The sequence below is a fragment of the Balaenoptera physalus genome (genome assembly GCF_965194825.1).
Source record: "Balaenoptera physalus genome assembly, chromosome: 18".
In the NCBI taxonomy this organism is placed as follows: Eukaryota; Metazoa; Chordata; class Mammalia; order Artiodactyla; family Balaenopteridae; genus Balaenoptera; species Balaenoptera physalus.
Genome location: NC_138899.1, coordinates 26,051,804 through 26,074,945, shown reverse-complemented (window position 1 = coordinate 26,074,945; position 23,142 = coordinate 26,051,804). Strand labels below are relative to the sequence as shown.

Here is a 23,142-nt window from a genome sequence, read left to right as displayed (position 1 = left end):
TACAAAATCTGATCATCCTCTTGGAGCTAGGTCTGTTGATTCTTGAGTAAATATTAGGGTTAATCTTCACAAAGTAAAGTGGAGATTGAACAATAGCAGAGAAAAAAAATCACTTTTTGCATGTATCTTTTTAATTGAACTGAATTCTCATTTCTCCATACTGTATATCAAAAGGGCTCATTTAATGTTTGAATGTTCAAGATGAATTTACCAGACACTTTGGAATTCTTATGTTTCGACATACACCTAAGCGGCTGACGTCACCTTTCGTAGTCTACGGGGTGTGGACTACGTTTGTGAAAGAGCTGTTCCTCAGTACTCAAAAGGGATTGAGGAATCAGTTGTGAATGGACTTGAGCAGCTTTGTTTGTTGAGTTTATAAACAGTTTGAAAAGTTCTGAAACTTGCCCAGAACACTTTGGCTTAGGGACAGCTGTGTAAAATTGTATAAAAACAAGCTTAGTTTTCACATTGGCCCTAACAATGGCAGTATGAAAAATATTTTCCTTTTGAGAGTTTAAAGTATTTGTTTGGCTATTTAATCCAGATATGTCATCAAATATCCCCATTTCCCTTTGATAGCCAAAAAATCATTCATACTATATAAAAGTATTTTCTAAATTAGTATAAATTTTATCAAAGAACAAAACACTTTTAAAGACAATAATTTGTATGAGGTTCATTTCTGAGTGCATTCTTATTTTTTAAGCTCTATTTTCTAGAGCAGTTTTCAATTTACAGAAAAAATTGAAAACATAGTACACAGGGTTCTCACATAGCCCATATGCAGTCTCCCATATTATTAATATCATACGTTAGTTTGGTAAGTTTGCCACAATTAATGAACCAATATTAATTTATGACTACTAACTAAAGTCCATAGTTTATTCAGATTTCCTTAGTCTAGCTAATATCTATTTATGTTCCAGAACCCTATCCAGGATATCAGATTACATTCAGTTTCACATGTCATTAAGCTACTCCTGGCTGTGACAGTTTGTGAGACTTCCGTTGTTTTTCATGACCATCAGGGTTTTGAGGAGTGCTGGTCAAAAATTTTGTGGGGGGCTTCCCTGGTGACGCAGTGGTTGAGAATCTGCCTGCCAATGCAGGGGACACGGGTTCGAGCCCTGGTTTGGGAAGATTCCACATGCCACGGAGCAGCTCGGCCCGTGAGCCACAATTACTGAGCCTGTGCGTCTGGAGCCTGTGCTCGGCAACAAGAGAGGCCGCGATAGTGAGAGGCCCGCGCACCGCGATGAAGAGTGGCCCCCGCTCGCCGCAACTAGAGGAAGCCCTCGCACAGAAACTAAGACCCAACACAACCAAAAATAAATAAATTAATTAATTAAAAAAAAAATTTTGTGGAATGCCCCTCAACTAGAATTTTTTGGTGTTTCTCTCATTATTAGACTGGTGTATGGATTTGGGGGAGGAAAATTACAGAGGTCATTGCCATTTTCAACACATCATAGCAGGGGAACATAGCATCAATATAACTTATCAAAGGTTAATATTCACTTTGATCACCTGGATGAGATACTGTTTGTTAGGTTTCTACACAGAAAGGTTATTCTTTCTTTTCCCCCATTTCCAAATTGAAATCTTTGAAGGAAATCACTATACACAGTCCACCTTTAAAGAGTGGGGATTTACTCCTTGAGGGCAGAGTACTTACATAATTTATTTGGAGTTTTTCTGCAAGGGAGATCTGTCTCTTCTCTACTATTTATTCATTCAATAATTTATTTACTTACATCAGTATGAACTCATGGATCTTTATTTCCTACATTGGGTTTTAGTCTAATACCAATTTTATTTTGTTGCTCAAATTCTTCCAACTTTGGCCATTGGGACTTTTAGTGGACTCCTATGTCCCTTAATCATGCACCCATCAATGTCGTGGTAGGTTTTGCTGTTGTTGCTATTTTAGAACTGCCTTTCTTTCTGTTATTACAAGATAATGTGGGCTCATCTTGTGCCTTTTCTTCCAAGAATCAGTTATTTCTCCAAAGAATCCTTGATACTTTTATTGCGAATGGTTAGAAATCAAGATATGGAGACTGAGTGTGCTTGTTGCTACTGGAGTCACATGGCTTCTGGTGCCTCTTGCTAATGGAGGAAAGAAATTTATGTGAGTATACTAACATATAGATATATAAGCATAGCTATAGATATTGTTATACATAACCACCTCTGTGCATACTGAGCTAAACATTAGTTTAGTTTTTACTGTCCCCAACTCTACTGTATTTCAGGATCCTCTCCTTGCTTTATTGTAAATTCTTACTACAACACTAAGAAACGTGTTCATTACTATTCATTCATTACCCATTTACTTAATTGTTCAGTTCCAGTATGAATGTCTTAACATTATCAAATGAGAAACAAGTTTATCAACTACAGCACGGTGAAAATATACTGTTTGTTTTTCCTGTAGACATGGATTTCACTCATTCGCAAAGTTACTTAGATCACATTTGCCCACTCCCCCAGCCACACTCAGGGATTTTGTTTCACGTATATTGCATTAAAACTAGATTCTCGGGCTTCCCTGGCGGCGCAGTGGTTGAGAGTCTGCCTGCTAATGCAGGGGACACGGGTTCGAGCCCTGGTCTGGGAGGATCCCACGTGCCGTGGAGCAACTGGGCCCGTGAGCCACAACTGCTGAGCCTGCGCGTCTGGAGCCTGTGCTCTGCAGCGGGAGAGGCCGCGATGGTGAGAGGCCCGCGCACCGCGATGAAGAGTGGCCCCCACTTGCCACAACTAGAGAAAGCCCTAGCACAGAAACGAAGACCCAACACAGCCAAAAATAAAAATAAATAAAAAAAACAAAAAAAACAAAAAAACTAGATTCTCTTATCAAAGTCTATGTTCCTTCCTTGAATTGCTCCAACCTCCTAAATATTTTTTATTTGCATACATTAAGGTTCACTGTTTCTTTCTTTTATTATTTAATTTTTATATTTTATTGGAGTAGAGTTGATTTACAATGTTGTGCTAGTTTTAGGTGTACAGCAAAGAGATTCAGTTATACATATACATATATCTATTGTTTTTCAGAATCTTTTCCCATATAGGTTATTACAGAGTACTGAGTGGAGTTCCCTGTGCTATGCAGTAGGTCCTGGTTGATTATCTATTTTATGTATAGTGGTGTGTATACGTTAATCCCAGCCTCCTAATTTCTCCCTCCCCCATATCTTTCCCCTTTTGTAACAATAAATTTGTATCAAAGTTTGTGAGTCTGTTTCTGTTTTGTAAAGAAGTTCATTTGTATCATCTTTTTAGATTCCACATGTAAGGGATATCATATGATATTTGTCTTTCTCTGACTTACTTCACTTACTATGATGATCTCTAGGTCCATCCATGTTGCTGCAAATGGTATTATTTCATTCTTTTTTATGACTGAGTAATATTCCATTGTATACATGTACCACATCTTCTTTACCCATTCATCTGTCAATGGATATCTAGTAGTTTTCTGGTAGCATCTTTAGGATTCTCTCTGTACAGTGTCATGTCATCTGCAAACAGTGACAGTTTTACTTCTTCTTTTCCAATTTGGATTCATTTTATTTCTTTTTGTTCCCTGATTGCTGTGGCTAAAACTTCCAAAACTATGTTGAATAATAGTTGTGAGAGTGGGCTACCTTGTCTTGTTCCTGATCTTAGTGGAAATGGTTTCAGTTTTTCACCATTGAGGATGATGTTGGCTGTGGGTTTGTCATATATGTTCTTTATTATGTTGAGGTAAGTTCCCTCTATGCCTACTTTCTGGAGGGTTTTTATCATAAATGGGGGTTGAATTTTGTCAAAAGCTTTCTCTGCATCTATTAAGATGATCATATGGTTTTTCTCCTTCAATTTGTTAATATGGTGTATCATATTGATTGATTTGCATATATTGAAGAATCCTTGCATTCCTGGGATAAATCCCACTTGATCATGGTGTATGATCCTTTTAATGTGCTGTTGGATTCTGTTTGCTCGTATTTTGCTGAGGATTTTTGCATCTATGTTCATCAGTGATATTGGCCTGTAGTTTTCTTTCTTTGTGACATCGCTGTCTGTTTTTGGTTTCAGGGTGATGGTGGCCTCGTAGAATGAGTTTGGGAGTGTTCCTCCCTCTGCTATATTTTGGAAGAGTTTGAGAAGGATGGGTGTTAGCTCTTCTCTAAATGTTTGATAGAATTTGCCTGTGAAGCCATCTGGTCATGGGGTTTTGTTTGTTGGAAGATTTTTAATCACAGTTTCAATTTCAGTGCTTGTGATTGGTCTGTTCATATTTTCTATTTCTTCCTGGTTCAGTCTCAGAAGGTTGTGCATTTCTAAGAATTTGTCCATTTCTTCCAGGTTGTCCATTTTATTGGCATAGAGTTGCTTGTAGTAATCTCTCATGATCCTTTGTATTTCTGCAGTGTCAGTTGTTACTTCTCCTTTTTCATTTCTAATTCTATTCATTTGAGTCTTCTCCCTTTTTTTTCTTGATGAGTCTGGCTAATGGTTTATCAACTTTGTTTATCTTCTCAAAGAACCAGCTTTTAGTTTTATTGATCTTTGCTATCGTTTCCTACATTTCTTTTTCATTTATTTCTGATCTGGTCTTTATGATTTCTTTCCTTCTGCTAACTTTGTGGTTTGTTTGTTCTTGTTTCTCTAACTGCTTTAGGTGTAAGCTTAGGTTGTTTATTTGAAATGTTTCTTGTTTCTTCAGGTAGGATTGTATTGCTATAAACTTCCCTCTTAGAACTGCTTTTGCTGCATCCTATAGGTTTTGGGTTGTCGTGTTTTCATTGTCATATGTTTCTAGGTATTTTTTGATTTCCTCTTTGATTTCTTCAGTGATCTCTTGGTTATTAAGTAGTGTACTCTTTAGCCTCCATGTGTTTGTATTCTTTACAGATTTTTTCCTGTAATTGATATCTAGTCTCATAGCATTGTGGTCGGAAAGGATACTTGATACAATTTCAATTTTCTTAACTTTGCCAAGGCTTGATTTGTGACCCAAGATATGATCTATCCTGGAGAATGTTCCATGAGCACTTGAGAAGAACGTGTATTCTGTTGTTTTTGGATTGAATGTACTATAAATATCAATTAAGTCCATTCTGTTTAATGTATCATTTAAAGCTTGTGTTTCCTTATTTATTTTCATTTTGGATGATCTGTCCATTGGTGAAAGTGGGGTGTTAAAGTCCCCTACTATGACCGTGTTACTGTCGATTTCCTCTTTTATAGCTGTTAGCAGTTGCCTTATGTATTTTGGTGCTCCTATGTTGGGTGCATAAATATTTACAAATGTTATATTTTCTTCTTGGATTGATACTTTGATCATTATGCAGTGTCTTCTTTGTCTCTTATAATAGTCTTTGTTTTAAAGTCTATTTTGTCTGATATGAGAATTGCTACTCCAGCTTTCTTTTGATTTCCATTTGCATGGAATATCTTTTTCCATCCCCTCACTTTCAGTCTGTATGTGTCCCTAGGTCTGAAGTGGGTCTCTTGCAGACAGCATATATATGGGTCTTGTTTTTGTATCCTTTCAGCCAGTCTATGTCTTTTGGTTGGAGCATTTAATCCATTCACATTTACGGTAATTATCGATATGTATGTTCCTATTACCATTTTCTTAATTGTTTTGGGTTTGATATTACAGGTCGTTTCCTTCTCTTGTGTTTCCTGCCTAGAGAAGTTCCTTTAGCATTTGTTGTAAAGCTGGTTTGGTGGTGCTGAATTCTCTTAGCTTTTGCTTGTCTGCAAAGGTTTTAATTTCTCCATCAAATCTGAATGAGATACTTGCTGGGTAGAGTAATCTTGGTTGTAGGTTTTTCCCCTTCATCACTTTAAATATATCCTGCCACTCCCTTTTGGCTTGTAGAGTTTCTGCTGAAAGATCTGCTGTTAAGCTTATGGAGATTCCTTGTATGTTATTTGTTGTTTTTCCCTTGCTGCTTTTAATATTTTTTCTTTGTATTTAATTTTTGATAGTTTGATTAATATGTGTCTTGGCATGTTTCTCATCGGATTTTTCCTGTATGGGACTCTCTGTGCTTCCTGGACTTGATTATTTCTTTTCCCATATTAGGGAAGTTTTCAACTATAATCTCTTCAAATATTTTCTCAGTCCTTTTCTTTTTCTCTTCTTCTTCTGGGATCCCTATAATTTGAAAGTTGGTGCATTTAATGTTCTCCCAGAGGTCTCTGAGACTTTCCTCAATTCTTTTCATTCTTTTTTCTTTATTCTGCTCTGCAGTAGTTATTTCCACTATTTTATCTTCCAGGTCACTTATCTGTTCTTCTGCCTCAGTTATTCTGCTATTGATCCCTTCTAGAGAATTTTTAATTTCATTTATTGTGTTGTTCATCACTGTTTGTTTGTTCTTTAGTTCTTCTAGGTCCTTGTTAAACGTTTCTTGTATTTTCTCTATTCTATTACCAAGGTTTTGGATCATCTTTACTATCATTATTCTGAATTCTTTTTCAGGTAGACTGCCTATTTCCTCTTCATTTGTTAGGTCTGGTGTGTTTTTACCTTGCTCCATCATCTGCTGTGTGTTTCTCTTTCTCATTTTGCTTAACTTACTGTGTTTGGGGTCTCCTTTTCGCAGTCTGCAGGTTCGTAGTTCCCGTTGTTTTTTGTGTCTGCTCCCATGGCTGAGGTTGGTTCAGTGGGTTGTGTAGGCTTCCTGGTGGAGGAGACTAGTGCCTGTGTTCTGTGGATAAGGCTGGATCTTGTTTTTCTTGTGGGCAGGTCCACGTCTGGTGGTGTGTTTTGGGGTGTCTGTGGCCTTATTAGGATTTTAGGCAGCCTCTCTGCTAATGGGTGGGGTTGTGTTCCTGTCTTGCTAGTTGCTTGGCATAGGGTGTCCTGCACTGTAGCTTGCTGGTCGTTGAGTGAAACTGGGTCTTGGCGTTGAGATGGAGATCTCTGGGAGATTTTCGTCATTTGATATTACATGGAGCTGGGAGGTCTATTGTGGACCAACATCCTGAACTTGTTTTTCCCACCTCAGAGGCACAGCCCTGACGCCTGGCTGGAGCACCAAGAGCCTGTCATCCACATGGCTCAGAATCAAAGGGAGAAAAAAGAAAGAAAGAAAGAAAGAAGAATATAAAATAAAATAAAATAAAATAATTAAAATAAAAAATAATTATTAAAAAAATTTTTTTAAGTAATGAAAAAAAAACAAATGAAAGAAGAGAGCAATCAAACCAAAAAACAAATCCACCAATGATAACAAGCGGTAAAAACTATACTAAAAAAAACCCCCAAAAAACGGACAGACAGAATCCTAGGACAAATGCTAAAAGCAAAGCTACGCAGACAAAATCACACACAGAAGTATACACATACACACTCACAAAAAGAGAAAAAGGGAAAAATATATACATATATCGTTGCTCCCAAAGTCCACCTCCTCAATTTGGGATGATTCGTTGTCTATTCAGGTATTCCACAGATGCAGGTACATCAAGTTGATGGTGGAGATTTAATCCGCTGCTCCTGAGGCTGCTGGGAGAGATTTCCCTTTCTCTTCTTTGTTCGCACAGCTCCCGAGGTTCAGCTTTGGATTTGGCCCCGCCTCTGCGTGTAGGTCGCCTGAGGGCGTCTGTTCCCCGCCCAGACAGAACAGGGTTAAAGGAGCAGCTGCTTCAGGGGCTCTGGCTCACTCAGGCCAGGGGGAGGGAGGGGTACGGATGTAGGGCGAGCCTGCGGCGGCAGAGGACAGCGTGACGTTGCACCAGCCTGAGGCGCGCCGTGCGTTCTCCCGGGGAAGTTGTCCCTGGATCACGGGACCCTGGCAGTGGCGGGCTGCACAGGCTCCCGGGAGGGGAGGTGTGGAGAGTGACCTGTGCCTGTACGCAGGCTTCTTGGTGGCGGCAGCAGCAGCCTTAGCGTCTCATGTCCGTCTCTGGGGTCCGTGTTTATAGCCGCGGCTCGCGCCCGTCTCTGGAGCTCATTTAGGCGGTGCTCTGAATCCCCTCTCCTCGTGCACCCCGGAACAATGGTCTCTTGCCTCTTCGGCAGCTGCAGACTTTTTCCCGGACTCCCTCCCGGCTAGCTGTGGTGCACTAACCCCCTTCAGGCTGTGTTCACGCCGCCAACCCCAGTCCTCTCCCTGTGATCCGACCTCTGAAGCCCGATCCTCAGCTCCCAGCCCACGCCCGCCCCGGCGGGTGAGCAGACGAGCCTCTCGGGCTGGTGAGTACTGGTCGGCACCAATCCTCTGTGCGGGAATCTGTCCGCTTTGCCCTCCGCACCCCTGTTGCTGCGCTGTCCTCCGTGGCTCCGAAGCTTCCCCCCTCTGCCACCCGCAGTCTCCACCTGCGAAGGGGCTCCTAGTGTGTGGAAACCTTTCCTCCTTCACAGCTCCCTCCCACTGGTGCAGGTCCCGTCCCTATTCTTTTGTCTCTGTTTTTTCTTTTTTCTTTTGCCCTACCCAGGTACGTGGGGAGTTTCTTGCCTTTTGGGAAGTCTGAGGTCTTCTGCCAGCGTTCAGTAGGTGTTCTGTAGGAGTTGTTCCACATGTAGATGTATTTTTTATGTATTTGTGGGGAGGAAGGTGATCTCCACATCCTACTCCTCTGCCATCTTGAGGGTCCCTCAAGGTTCACTTTTTATGCAGTTCAATTCTTTGGGTTTTGATGTATGCATAACATTATGTATCCACTACAGGATCATACAGACTAGTTTCACTGCCATAAAAACAAAACAAAACAAAACGAAATGCTGTATTCTCCTATTCAACCCCCTCCTCCTCCCCCAGAACCTCTGGCAACTACTGATCTTTTAATGTCTCTACTGTTTTGTCTTTTCCAGAATATCATATATTTAGAATCAAACAATATATAGTCTTTTCTGATTAGATTCATTCACTTAGCATTCTGCTTTAAGTTTTATTCCTGTCTTTTCATAGTTTGATAGCTCATTTATTTTATCACTGAATATTCCATTGTATGGTTGTATCACAGATTGTTTCTATTCACCTACTGAAGGGCATATTATTTACTTGCAGTTTTTGGTGATTGTGAATAAAACTGCTGCCTACATTCACATGCCATTTTTCTTGTGTGAATATAAGTTTGCAAATAACTTGGGTAAATACCCAGAGTATGACTGCTGTGTCACATGATAAGATGATGTTTATTTTTTAACAAATGAACAATCTATGATCCTGTTCTTACAGGGAGAAAGCTTCCAGTTTCTTACCATTAAGTATGATGATAACCATAGGGTTTTTATTGATGTTCTTTATCAAATTGAAGTGGCCCTTTATTCCTAGTTTGTTGAGATTTTTAAAAAAAGATTATTAATGGTATTATATTATGTCCAATGTTTCCATCTATTGATATGATCATATGATATTTCTTCTTTAGTCTTTTGACATAAAGGATTATATTAACTGACTTTCTAATGTTGAACCAGTCTTTCATACCTAGAATAATCCTATTTGGCTGTAGTGTATAATTCTTTTTATACATTGTTGGATTCAATTAACTAGTTGAGTATTTTTGCATCACTAGAAATATTGATCTTAGTTTTCTTTTCTTATAATAATTTTATCTATTTTTTTGTATTAAGGTAATGACCTAAATCATATCTCCTCCCACTGAGAAGCTCCCTTCTCTAAGGGGAAATTCAACCATTTTTAGCAGAAATATAAGAGAAATGACGTTTTCCCCACTACATAAATCTTATTGTTCTTATCTTTTTTACTAACAATCAACCCAGAAACCTCATTAGGACACGTGAGGAAATGTAAAATATGACTTTTTGACGTCTGTGTCTTTTTCATCAAAGAGGTATCACCTTATTATGTGACATATAGCTATTTTATTATTACTATTATTATTATAATAAATGCCTTGTATGAAATGTTTTACAAAACATGAGGAAATGTAAATTTGATTTATGTATCTTTCTTTCAACTTGTCTATATCCCTAGAGGACTTAGAACTTCTCATATTCTATAAACCAATGATATACTTATGAACACATAGTTGCAGACAAGACGATCTCTCTGCCAAAAATATCATTTTTCACCATACTACACATGTTTTATCTTTGAGAATAATATGCTCTTTGGTGGCATTCTGAAATTTTACTTTTTTTTTTTTACAACAAGTGTTCCACCAGTATGTTTAATATTCAATTTTAGTGGTCACAGCTTGTTTCGATACTTAGCGGAGCACACCAGCAAACAATAAACATTAAAAGTGTGTTAATGTTTTAAACAGAGCAACTTTCTTCCAGAAAATGCACTTTATTTTTGCTTCCGGCACTGAAATGAAGAGAAAGTTCAAGCAGCAAACCACACTATTATTTCTTGTCAATAACAGTAAAAGTTATCTAGGGAATTTCATTGGCACATCTTCAAATATAGACTACTCCTCTGACCTTCCTTCACATAATAATTTTAATTTTGCTTTTGGGGAGAACTAAAAGATTTTTCTGTTTTTAACAATTTTTTTAAAAGACGCTGATGTTTCTTTTACTGTTCCTAGTAAAAGTATGTTTGAAGCTACCGTTTGTCAATGAATGATTCTTCTAATTTGATCTCTATGCTTGTTTGTATAATCAACAAGGAACCTCTTTCATACTCTTAATCTAATCTGTGCTTTTCTAACAGTTCTCCCAGCTGATTTCTTTTTTAAATTAGATTTTATATATACTCAAAGGGGAGAGTCAAAATAATGAAGAGCATTACGCTGAATGTTGCTGAATAATTGTAGAGTTGGATTAGTAGAGAAGGAAGGGCCATTTTTAAATTATTTATATTTTTCCTAGAAACATGATATATTCATTTATAATTTCTGATGACTCTTGAGAAGTGGGTCAGTTAGAGTATCTTCACTACTGATTTTCTAATCTTGTATTACTAAATTAATAAATTAATAAATTAATAGCTCTGCAGGACGGTGGGCATTCAGTGCTGGGACCTTTCCCAGGCTCTGAGCCTCACTCTGTCAATGTGTGTTGCCAGTCTATCAGACATTAGCAGTGTCTTAGAGAACCACCAGCAACTGCAAACATCCAGCCTCTGGTGAGGGGTATAAAAGGTTAATTGATAGGAACCCACTTCAAATGCCCAGAATTGCCAGGACAACAGCAATTTCATTCTTTGAGTTTCGAAAGATTTAATAGAGAGCATAAAGAAGAAAAAAATTACCTAATGTCGACCTTATATAATATTCCATTTCAAGTTGACATCATTGCACAGATTATTTTTAATATTTTTTTTAAACACTAGGGCAATAGCAATTTCATTTTTGGGGTTAAAAAATTAATGAAAAGCATAAATATAAAAAAAGAAATTTAAAATAACTGTTGTTGAGCTTATTTAGTATTCCATTTCAATTTGACACAAATGCATAGGTATTTTTAATGTGGCTTTTTCTAAACTTTTATTCCTGCACCACTGAAGAAAATCTTGAAAAATCTGTATGCATCTTAACAAATAACCAAATGTACTTTATAGAAGACTGGAGATTTTTGGTTTGTTTGATTTTTCATGGTTAGAGGGTGGTGATACAGTAGATAAATGTATCTTTTTTTTTCACAACTGTGGCTTAATGCCCTTTTTTTAAAATTATTATCTATCAGTACTTAGTTGTTCTTCTTCTGTTTTCTTAATCAGTTATAAACTTTTATTATCTCGATAAATTCCCTTATATCCTTACTTATATTGATCCCTAATTAAAAATAATAAAGGAAAAAGAGTAAATAGTATTTTTGAGTATATCATTTTCTTTGACAACATCAAATCATATAGTGTCACACATTACAACTTTTGAATAAACTATGAAAGTGTTAGAAGGAAAAAGACCATCTTTATTTACTGAAATGAGTATAATTCTAAAATAATATATTTTAGGTTAATACTCTGTTTCTATTAAGCAAAGAATTAATTATGGCTTACATTAATAGTTTTCTTAAATCTGGCTCTTACGACTAAATAAAACACAGTATAACTCAACAATGAAAGGCAATATGTAATTACAAAGTTGCTGAAAATTGCTCCTAGAGTATGTGTCCCATTAACTAACAATTTCTAGTTATTTGAGGTAAAATGTTGGTTTAAATGGTGTGTTTAGTTTAATCTCCTTTTAGCTACATTTCTGAGAGGTATAAGCAGACTGAAAACAACAAACACAACAACCAAAAAAAAAAAAGAAAAGAAAACCAAAGGAAGTCTGTAATTGTCACATTACTTTAGGTATCCTTTCAGCATTTAATTTGAGAGTTTGTTGGACTATTCTGAGATTTTGTTTATTTGTTTGATTTAGTTAATGAGGATAGAGAATAAATTGAACAATTATCAAGATGTTCTCAAACAATAATTTTTCAAAATAGTATTCCTAAAAGGCAGCTTTTTCATGACATGCAATAATTGCTGAAGAGCAAGAAGATGGATACAGACTAAATACAGACTAAATGATAATCTGACTCTCTCAAATCAAGAAAGAGTTAGAAAATAGGAAAAAATATCTGGAAGAGAAGAAAATGCAAATAGAACCAAGGAAAATGGGGGGTATGTTGTTGATGAAAAATACTCTCAAAGCATTTCAGCTCATTTTTGAGGTTGTTTGGAAATCTTGGGGGGAGAAACTTTACGTAAGAATTCTAGTAACTACAACAAGATTTGGCTACAATTCCAATTTAGAGGAAAGTGATTGTATCTTTTTATTTTCTCCAAAGAACATCTCAAATACTTTATACTCCAAATTATCTATAAAGAATGCCCCATTAATGAGTGTCCCATAAATTATTTTTCACAAATTAAACTAATAGTTTTTCTTGGTAATTCTATTTCTTTCTCTGTACAGCTCCATATGCCAACAAATGTCTCCTACTGTTCATAAATGGAAGACTTATCACTATGTTCACTTCAAAGGAACAGCAGAAAATGTGCTTATTTCAGTGATTAAATTATGTCAGATCTTAAACTTTTAAATTTGGTGAATGTCTAGATCAGGGATCAGCAAATTATGGCCCATGGACCAAATTTGAACCACCAACTGTTTTTGTATGGTCTGCAAGTTAAAAATGCTTTTTGCCATCTTAATGAATAAGAAACAGAAAAGAAAAAAATGAGATTTTATGAAATATGAAAATTATACGAAATTGAAATTTTAGGATTCATTAAGTTTTATTAAACACAGGCATGACCATTCCTTTATGTTTTGGGTAGAGATTCCTTTACACTACAAAGGCAGAATTGAATAGTTGTTACAGAGACTGTATGCCTGCAAATACGTATTTATTATCTGGCCCTTTTATAATCTGGCCCTTTCACAGAGTTTTTTGCTGACCTCCTGTCTAAATAAAGATACTATGAATGTGGATATTAAAATTATTATTTGCTAATTCATTCACTGATCCACTAAACATGTATTTACTTATTTTCTTGTCTGAAGACTTTTTAGCAAGTTCCTAGGGCTACATCTTTTGGAACGTACAATGAAACATGATTTAGTCTTCCTGCCTTCAAATAAAATGAAATAAAAAAATACATGGGTGTTAAAAATCTTATGAGAATTAGAAAGTAAGGCCAATTAATGATAATAATACCTTCAATTTTTAAAGAGTTTAATAACTTAATTATGCTATCACATATTTAATCTCATTTGATTCCTACAGAAACTCAGTGAAGTAAGCAAATCAGGCATTGTGCCTATATGATAGGAATGTAAATACTGACAGAAAGTTGTGGCTTTTCCAAAATCAACCATCAGTGGTAATTTTACAGTGACAATCTTATGTACTTCCTAATATATTACAATGATGATGGTCATGACAAACTTCACTATGGTATTTGAACCGGGCAGTGAAGGATGTTGCACTTGAATTCAATAGAGAGACAGGTGGGGACAGAGTTAGTAGAAGAGAGGCAGAAGATGTAGCTATTAAGAAAATTAAATCCATAATTTTAAAGAATTTCCAAATTACATCAATGGACTCTCAGAAAATGGGAACAGAAGGGAAATTCTTCAGCTTGATAAAGAGCATCTACAAAAACCTACAACTAACATTATACATAATGGTGAACTACTGAGTGCTTTCCCCCTAATATTGAGAAGAATGCAAGACTGTTCTCTCTTACCACTCTTATTAAATATTGCTAGAAGTTCCAGCCAGTAATGTAAGGCAAGAAAAGGAAATAAAATGTATGCATACTGAAATAGAATAAATACAATTCTTCCTATTTGCATATTACATATTTGTGTAGAAAATCTCAACAAATTAAAAAAATAACCTATTAGAACTAAAAGGGAATTCAGCAAGATCACAGGATACAAGATAAGCATATAAAAGTTAACTGTATTCTTGTGTACTACAAAGGTACATGAAAACACCAAAATTACATCTTCAATATCATTTAAAATGCACGAAAATTGAATATTTAGATGTAAATCTAACAAAACCTATTCAGGCTTTGTATGTTAAAACTACAAAATGTTGAGAAAAGAAATCAGAGAAGATCTAAACAAATGGAGAGACATATTATGTTCATGAAATGCAAGACTCAACAAAGTAAAGATGTCAATTCTCCTCCAAACATATATATATATATATATATGTTTAATATGATTCTTATCAAGATATCAGCAAGATTTTTTTGTAGACAAGACAAAATTATTCTAAAATGTATATGGTGGGAATTCCCTGGCAGTCCAGTGGTTAGAACTCTGCGCTTTCACTGCCAAGGGCTCAGGTTCCATCCCTGGTTGGGGAGCTACGATCCCACAAGCCACGCAGCGTGGGCCAAAAAAAAAAAAAATGTATATGGAAATGCAAAGGAGCTAGAAGAGTTAAAACAATTTTGAACATGAAGAATCGAGTGAGAGAAATCTGTTTTCTTAATTTCAAGATATTAAATATCTCCAGTAATCAAGTATGCAGTATTGGTGGAGGGATAGACATATGGATCAATGGCATAGAATAGAGAATCCAGAAATACACAAGGATACCCAACTGATGGAAGTGCAAAAGTAACTAAATGGAGGAAAAATAGCCTTTGAAACAAATGGTGCTGAAGCCATTGGGCACCCATTGATTAAAAAATAAAAACCTAAACCAGATAGCTTATTCAAAATTTATCTCAAAATTGATTACAGATTTAAATGTAAAATGTACATGGAATGCTGATTTTATTGTATTTCAGCAAGAAAAATACAGAGTAGTTGAATTTTCTGTACATTGTCTGACAAATATTGAATTCTTAGAGGAACGTTAATGTAAATTTCAGTGAAAGATAACTATAAAGTAAGTTATGCTTCCTTAAGAGTGGCGTTGGATAAGGTCATTTTAACATGTTTTTTTTGAAGAGGGAGATAATTACACTAACTCTTCCTCAGGGTTTTCCAGATGTGTGGAGAGCTTCAAATCTCTGCTGGATGCAACTGACTTCATTTTACCTGAGGAATTCAATCTCACTAGCAACTCATCAAGAAGACTGCAGGCCACTGCCAATGGTTGTCTATAAAGTGTGCTTCGCTTTTGAAAACATATGTTTTGGAATTTCACAACACTGGGAATAGAATAAGCAGGAAAACACTTATATTACTTTTGTTTCTCTCCCTTTTCTCTTTAACAACTCAAAAAATAATCTCAAATTCCTAGTGGTTGGCGATTTTGTTACTGTTTCTGTTTAGCCTGAAAGCACTGTAATAATTTCCACTATCCAAGGAATATGTACTTTAATGGTGATGGTATAAATTTTATCAGTTTTCCAAATGTGATACTCATTGAGAGTAATAAAAGGTTAAAGTAATGGTATAATTTTTTTATGGTAATTACCTATTTATTGGCAAATTAAAAGTGATTAATAGTATATGAGCCTGTGCCACATTTTTAATGTGTAACAGAGTTCAAAGCTTCTTAATTTTCTCTTGGATTAGTTTAATAATTTTGTTATCTTGTAAAAACAGTGATGAGGCTGAAATTTTCAAGTAAACTTAACTAGAACTGTAATTAGTATTGGTTTGCATTTAATTTTTTTCAGAATCTTTGGTTATATACTTCTTACATATAAATGTTTTTTCTCTCTTTTAATAATCTGTCTTTCAACTTTTTTTGATAAATAAACTTATTGGATTTGTGATTTTTATTATTCCATTATTTGATTAATTAATGTTTGATTTTTATTTTATCGTCGTTAGGATTGCTTTGCTGTTCTTTTCTGGCATCCCTATTGAATACTTAATTTGTACATTTTTCAATGCCTCTTGCTTAATTTGGAAGTATTTATGAGTACAGATATGACAGCATTCTGAAAGCACTGCAATATACTATATAAATATATGATTATTTTCCATTATATCTTATATACCTCTTTCCTCTATGTATCATATACAGTATAACTGTTTATAATTGCATATGCTTATTTATAAATATATGCATGTATTTATTTTCTACATAGTCTAATTATACCCCTGATTTCCTCTCTTTTCCAAAAATTATCTGAGGAAGGATGTGTTAAAATTTTTAGCTGATTTAGCTTTGTTTATATCTAATTCTGTAATATTATACACAGAAAATATGGTTAGTGTTATTGTCACATTACAGATTTATCACAGCATATTTTTTGTGTCATATGTTTATTTTTTAATGTTCTCTAGGTACTTGTAAAGGCCATATGCTCACTCTTCTTTGCAAGGTTGAAAGTTTAACACACATTTATAAAAATATACTTATATAATTCAGATTAATATTTTAATTATTATAAATGTATTAATTATATTTGGTCAATCTTGTAATTAAGATTAACTGTACTTATCAGATTTTTGTCTACTTGATATATCCAAAATAAAGAATATATTTTTTCTTTATACCCAGTACCATTAGATTCATATGAGTTGTAAGAACAGTACAGAGAGATCCTGCATGTCCTTTACCAAGTTTTCCCAGTGCTAACATCTTGCAAGTCTATAGCATAATATCCCAACAAGGATATTGAGATTTATGCAGTCAAGATACAGAACATTTCTATCAACGTAAGGATTCCCACAAACTGTCCTTTACGATCATGCTCACTTCCCTTTACCACCACACCCTCCTCAACTACTGACAACCAATGATCCATTTTCTATTTCTATAACTGTACAACCACTGTACATCCGGCTGTTCTCTACTCCTGTATCTGATACATAGGATACCTTTACTGCAACAGGTTTGTATCCACTGAAACTAGAGTAGAGATGGTGAGCAAATCATTGTTGGCTCTGAAATTACCACTAATCTGATGCTAAACTGTTCTTTATCTGTACTTTGCTACTGATAATATTCTTGGCCTTTGATCCATTTGAAAATGACACAGGTTTTCAGTTTATCCTCTCTTACACTTGTGCTCAGCTTCTGCACAGATGTACTTCTTAAGACTCACTGTGTGTTTCAAAAGGATTTATTTCTGAATTTCTCTCCCTTGTTTTGAGTGACCCAGCCTCACTAAAGATATCACATCCTGACCCATTTGGTCCACTCCAATCAATCTTCCCTATAAGAAAGCGAAAGTAAACCACTACTAGGTTAATTGCCAGAGGTACGCCAAATAGAATGTATCTGGACTGGGAGTCAGGAGCCCAGCTTAGTCTAAGTTTTACCTATTTCTGTAGCATAGAGCTTCTCTGAATCTTAATTTCCTTCGGAAACATAATGTGAAAATAAATAAAGGAAAACCTCATTTAAAATGGAGTCAGGAAGCCCTGAAGGGAGAGCTCTCATTCACATCCCACTCCTTGCAGCCTGCATAACCAGCAGGAAGAAGAAAGACCTTAACAAGGTCTATTTGGATTAAATTTTTTGTATAAAGTTCTCTCAGTCTCAGCTTTTTACCCATCATGGATAAGAATGCTACTCTTTTTCTGGTATCAGGGAGGACATGTTTCACATGGGAATTTCATCACCTGCTTTTAAGCAAAGGAAGGAAGAGCCTTCCTGTCTCAGCAAGAATGCACTGACCACCTCTTGGAGCCAGTAAGAAACTGCCACAGCCTCGAACTCTGAACTCTTTTCTTCTCCAGTGAACTTCTAACTTTTATTCAAAAAAAACTCTCCTCAATTTCCTCCTAAAACCTAATGAAAGGAAACTCCTCTCTTTTGCTCTCTGGATTTGCCTATGATTCGCCCTAGCTTGTTTGTCCTGAATTGCAATTCTCTGCTATTCCTGAATAGGCCCATTTTGCTGGTAAAATAAATGGTTATTTTATTTTTGAGGTTGACAACTGAAAGGTAATACGCTTGTACTCTTTTTTTTTTTAATTAAAATTTATGTATTGTTTATTTATTTTTGGCTGCATCAGGTCTTAGTTGCGGCACGCGGGATCTTCGTTGAGGCATGCAGGATCTTTTGTTGTGGCATGCAGGCTTCTCTGTAGTTGTGGCGTGTGGGTTTTCTCTCTCTAGTTGTGCCGCGTGGGCTCTGTAGTTTGCAGCACGCGGGCTCTCTAGTTGAGGCACGCAAACTCAGTAGTTGTGGCACGCGGGCTCAGTTGCCCCGCAGCATGTGGGATCTTAGTTCCCTGACCAGGGATTGAACCCAAGTCCCCTGCATTGTAAGGCAGATTCTTTACCACGGGACTACCAAGGAAGTCCTTATCCTTGTATTCTTAATTTTTTTTAAAGATATTGGTATTTTGGAAGATTTTAATGCCCCAAAAGACTTTAAGACTTTAGGAATCAAATAAATAAGCTTTAGTAGTATAATGTAGTAGGAACATTTGCCTTGAACTCAAATTTTTGAAATCACGACACTTAAGTAGCTACATATTCAACCTACATGTAAAATGCAACTTGAAGAAGTGTTCAGTAAAGGCTTGGTGGGTGTCTCCATGCTCAGATTACATAACCAATGTAATTTAAAAAAGAAAAAATATTTAACTGGATGTCTTGCTTATACAGTGCCAAGCAAGTGAGTGGTAGAGTTTACCCAATATGATCAAATGTGTTTTAAAAATGTTATTTAACTTTGGTTTCCATGAACTTATTCAGTATAAATGCCTATATATATAGCACACAGGAGAAAGGATAATAGGTTGTTGAACTTAAAAAAAGTTATATAATCAGTTATAATCTATTGTCCCAATGTAATAAAAAGCAAAGACATTTTACTGGATCTTCTTTTTGTCACTCCAGTAAGAAGTTCTTAAAAATAAAAATATATCTACATTTTTCTTATATAGTGTTTTATAACAGTAATATCAAGAGTTAAACGGTAATTTTTGAGTTAAATTGTGAAATTAAATAAAGCAGACTTTAAATATTTACTACGCAAAAAAAATGTGGAACACTGAAAAAAAAGATAGGTACTGTTACCTTTTTACAGATTTCTCTTTTGTTATTCATCATATATGATAAAAAATTCTTCAGGTTAGATAATTTCTTTTCCAAAAGAAATAGGTGCTTTAATATCATTTTGATCTTGGAAAACAAAGGGTCATAGTTTTAGTGCACTAAAATATTTAGTTACCATCCTAGGAAAGGTTAACAACTCTTCCCCAGAAATCCCTTAATGTACATAGAGCAAAGTACTATTATTTTTAAAAAGCATTTAGGCCACACAGCCATACTTTTTGAGTATTTAGTAAATATAAAGGAAGTAAGCTACAGTTCCTTTTAAATGTAGGTTATGATTTCAGTCCAACCCATTAAGTTTTCTAAACTAGGGCTTGTGGTATTTGGCATCAATTCTTCTGTTCTTTTGATAAGTACCTAAACAGGATGTCCTTGCAAATTAAATGAAAAATAGCTCTGGAAGTTTTCCTCCCTTAGGAATAAGCATTAAGATTGGCAGATGGCTTAAGTGGAAATACACAGGAATGCACTTTAGCCAGCGTTAGAAAAGTGTTCCAGCAGATATTACTGAGGTTAATTCAAGAAGGCCCATCTCACTTCCTTCTGCACTAAAATGTTTAATGGCCTCAAATTGGAGACGCTTAATTTATTTTGTCTAAACTGTTACAAGACAGCCTCAATGAGGAAGAGAGCTTACATATAACTAGTAAAATAAAAATAATAGCTGATTTCTTACCATAGAAATTTTATTTATTGATGTTGAAGAAAGAAGAAACACCTCAACTCAAACATGTTTTCTAAATCTTGGACTGCCCAGAGACTAAATCATTCTCCATACAACCTAAATCCTCTAACCTCACATTTCTTTTTCTCTTTCTCTTCCCACTTTTAGGCACATAAAGTTAATATACCAGATATTTCATCATTCTCTCATGATTAAGTGTTCATACTTTATGAAAAAATTAAGTGCTCAGTAGTAATGCCATACAACCATCAGAAATAATACTTTAAAACCATTAGAAATACTTTAATGTTCCAACTTAAAGGTTTCAGGTATTAGAAATAATTGGAAAGAACTCCATGAAAATGGGAATTGGGGAAACAACGTTTGAAAGGAATACCCTATTTTTATTTAATTAACTGATTCATAAGTAGGAGGTATCCCTTTAAACTGTAGTTATGTTTAAGGGCTGATATTCCCAAAAATATGAACATAATACACTTAATAAATTAGGAAAGATCCTAGGAGTAAACTCAGATGGGGAAAATGTGGAATTGCCCAGTACAATCCCATAGTAGCTTTTTGAGTGACACAAACTGAGCTTTCTTGATCTTGTCAAAAGTACAATCTCTGTCAAGCATAGTGAAATACATATAGGAAATATTCAAAGAATCTGCAGAACTTTTTTAAACGTATACTTTTAATTTCCTCCTTCCTTATTCCACTGTCTTACAGAACAATTAGAAATCAGCAAGGCAGCTATCCACATTTTAGTCCTCATCATGTGGAGGTACACATATTTGGTGTAAATTGAAGGTCAAAGAATGGAGAACAATTTAAAAAATTTTAATAACAGAGAGACTTAACTTGTAGGATTTGTCCTTTCTTGTACAACCCAAATTATATTACAGTTTTCTTTTACTCTCTCTAACCTTCCAAATATGGCTGTCCTAAAAAATGTGTGTACTCTTTTCTGTACCATTTCAACAAAAATGACAACAAAACAGAGTAAAATCCAGCTAATCACTAAACCCTCAGCGATCACTTTTTCACATTCAGCTGCCAAACATCCTCAGCTCCTTTATTCATATTCTCAATTGTCTTGAAATTACAAGTGATATAAGGATTCAGACAAGTCAATAAAATTCTATGAGCTAAAATGTTTTCAACTGAAATGAATAGATAGAGATCATGGTAACTTTAAAAAAACCCTCAACTTTAATATTAAAAATCATAGGAAATTATATATACTTGTAATTCATCTTTTTGTTAAAAGAGAAACATTAATGCACATTCACTATTCTTTATAGGATGTTTCCAAAATGTGTTAAAATGTTAATTTGCCCAATTTTGTGTGTGTGTGTGTGTGTGTGTGTATTTTTTGCTTGCATATTGGCTGTGGTTTTTTAGCGGTTAAACAAATACCAGCAAACTATACAAGCAAAGGTACTCCCTTAATTTCCTAAAAATGCATTATATTGTCTTAGGTTGAAGATGTTTTATTAATGACTTTTTTGGGGGAACAAACTTGATAGTGTCTATCAGTAGGATTGGCGATAGCCATGACTATAAACTAATCCAGGTATCTCTGGGACTCTGCTATCTCTCCCTTTTCTAATTTCATAAATCCAAGAACCTAGTTTTGTTTCTCAGTTATACCTCATATATATCAAAAAATACCCAAATTACATTTTCAGCCTAAACTTCTGTCATGAATCTCAGGAAACCTAGACTCAATATATGTCCTTACTTGAACTCTTTATAATCACCTCCTCCAATCCTGATTTTTCTTCTCTGTTCCTAAAATAAGTCAATAGCACTACCCTCTACCTAACTACCCAATGCAGAAAACTCAAAACTCTCATTTCTCTATCACATCAATTATCCAATCAACAATTAGGTCTTGTTAATTCTGTTAATGAGATACCACTAAAATATTTTCCTGCCTTTAAAACAGGTTTACTTAGGAATTATTACAGCAACTATATGAATAGTTTTGCTCTCTCTTAAATTGCCTTATTTCAGTACTTATTCCACACTATTGCAAGAGTAATCTTTAATACAAATAGGATCATGTCACTCCTACCAGAAAAAAAGAAAAAATCCTTCCTAGAGCTTCATTGCCAATAGGAAAAAGTAAAAACTCCTCATCACAGTGTATTATATTCAGGACCTCTTAATCTGAGGCTGCTTCCTTTTTCAAACTTACACCATTATACAGCCACACTGAATCCCCTCAACATCAAACGATGTGTTTATCAAAACTATTTCCTTGCAGTGTATCACCCTGAGATCACAGTGCAGAAAGCACACAGGATGATTGTACATCTCTTTCTTCTTTAAGCTCTATCCATTCTTCCTGTATATGTTTAGATCCTAATCATAAGCTGCATTAAAAAATATGCATTGTTAAATATTTTTATTGGACTGAGTCTTTTGTTATTACGAAGTATCTTTTTACCTCTGCTATCACTTCTTGCCTAAATTCTCCTACCTAAAGAACCACTACTCCTTTGGCTGGTGTTTGCATGGTATTATCCTTACTATCCTTTCAGTTTTAGATTTTTTGAAACTTTATATTTAAGGCATTCTATTGGAAGTAGCATATATTTGGATTTTTATTTTTAATCAATTGTGAATTTTTTAATTGAATTTTAATCTATTTATATTTGATATATTTACTAATGTATATTAAGTTTGCCACATTATTCTTTCTGTGCTATTTATTCTGTTACTTTTGGTTTCCTTCCTATCATTCTTTTGGATTAATTAAATGCTCTTTTATCATTTTATTGGTTTTTTAGTTTGTTAGTTATACATTATTTAACTAATCTTTTAATGGTTATTTAATTTTATACCATGAGTCCATGACATATTAAAGTCTAGTATGTATTAGATTTATTAAAACCTAGTATATATATTTGCAACTTCCCATAAAATAAAATTATCTTAGAACACTTTCATTTTCTTTTTTAAAAGGCAGGTCTTTATGTAATAGCATACTTTTTTGTTGTTGCAAGCCAGTTGTTAAACAACAGCCATTATTAAAAATTAAGTTTGTAAATTTACAATTAAATTATATTAAAAACAAGATTAATAAATATTCAGAATTTATCCCTTC

The 23,142-nt window shown here is 34.9% G+C and overlaps 1 long non-coding RNA gene across 1 annotated transcript in view; it reads left to right on the top strand.

Annotated features, from left to right (window-relative positions):
• Positions 1-2,851: 2,851 nt before the first annotated feature.
• Positions 2,852-23,142, top strand: part of LOC309647507 — a 330,406-nt gene continuing 310,115 nt past the window's right edge. The window contains exon 1 of the long non-coding RNA XR_014256097.1: positions 2,852-6,446. This is a non-coding gene — a long non-coding RNA (uncharacterized lncRNA). The remainder of the gene's footprint in view (positions 6,447-23,142) is intronic.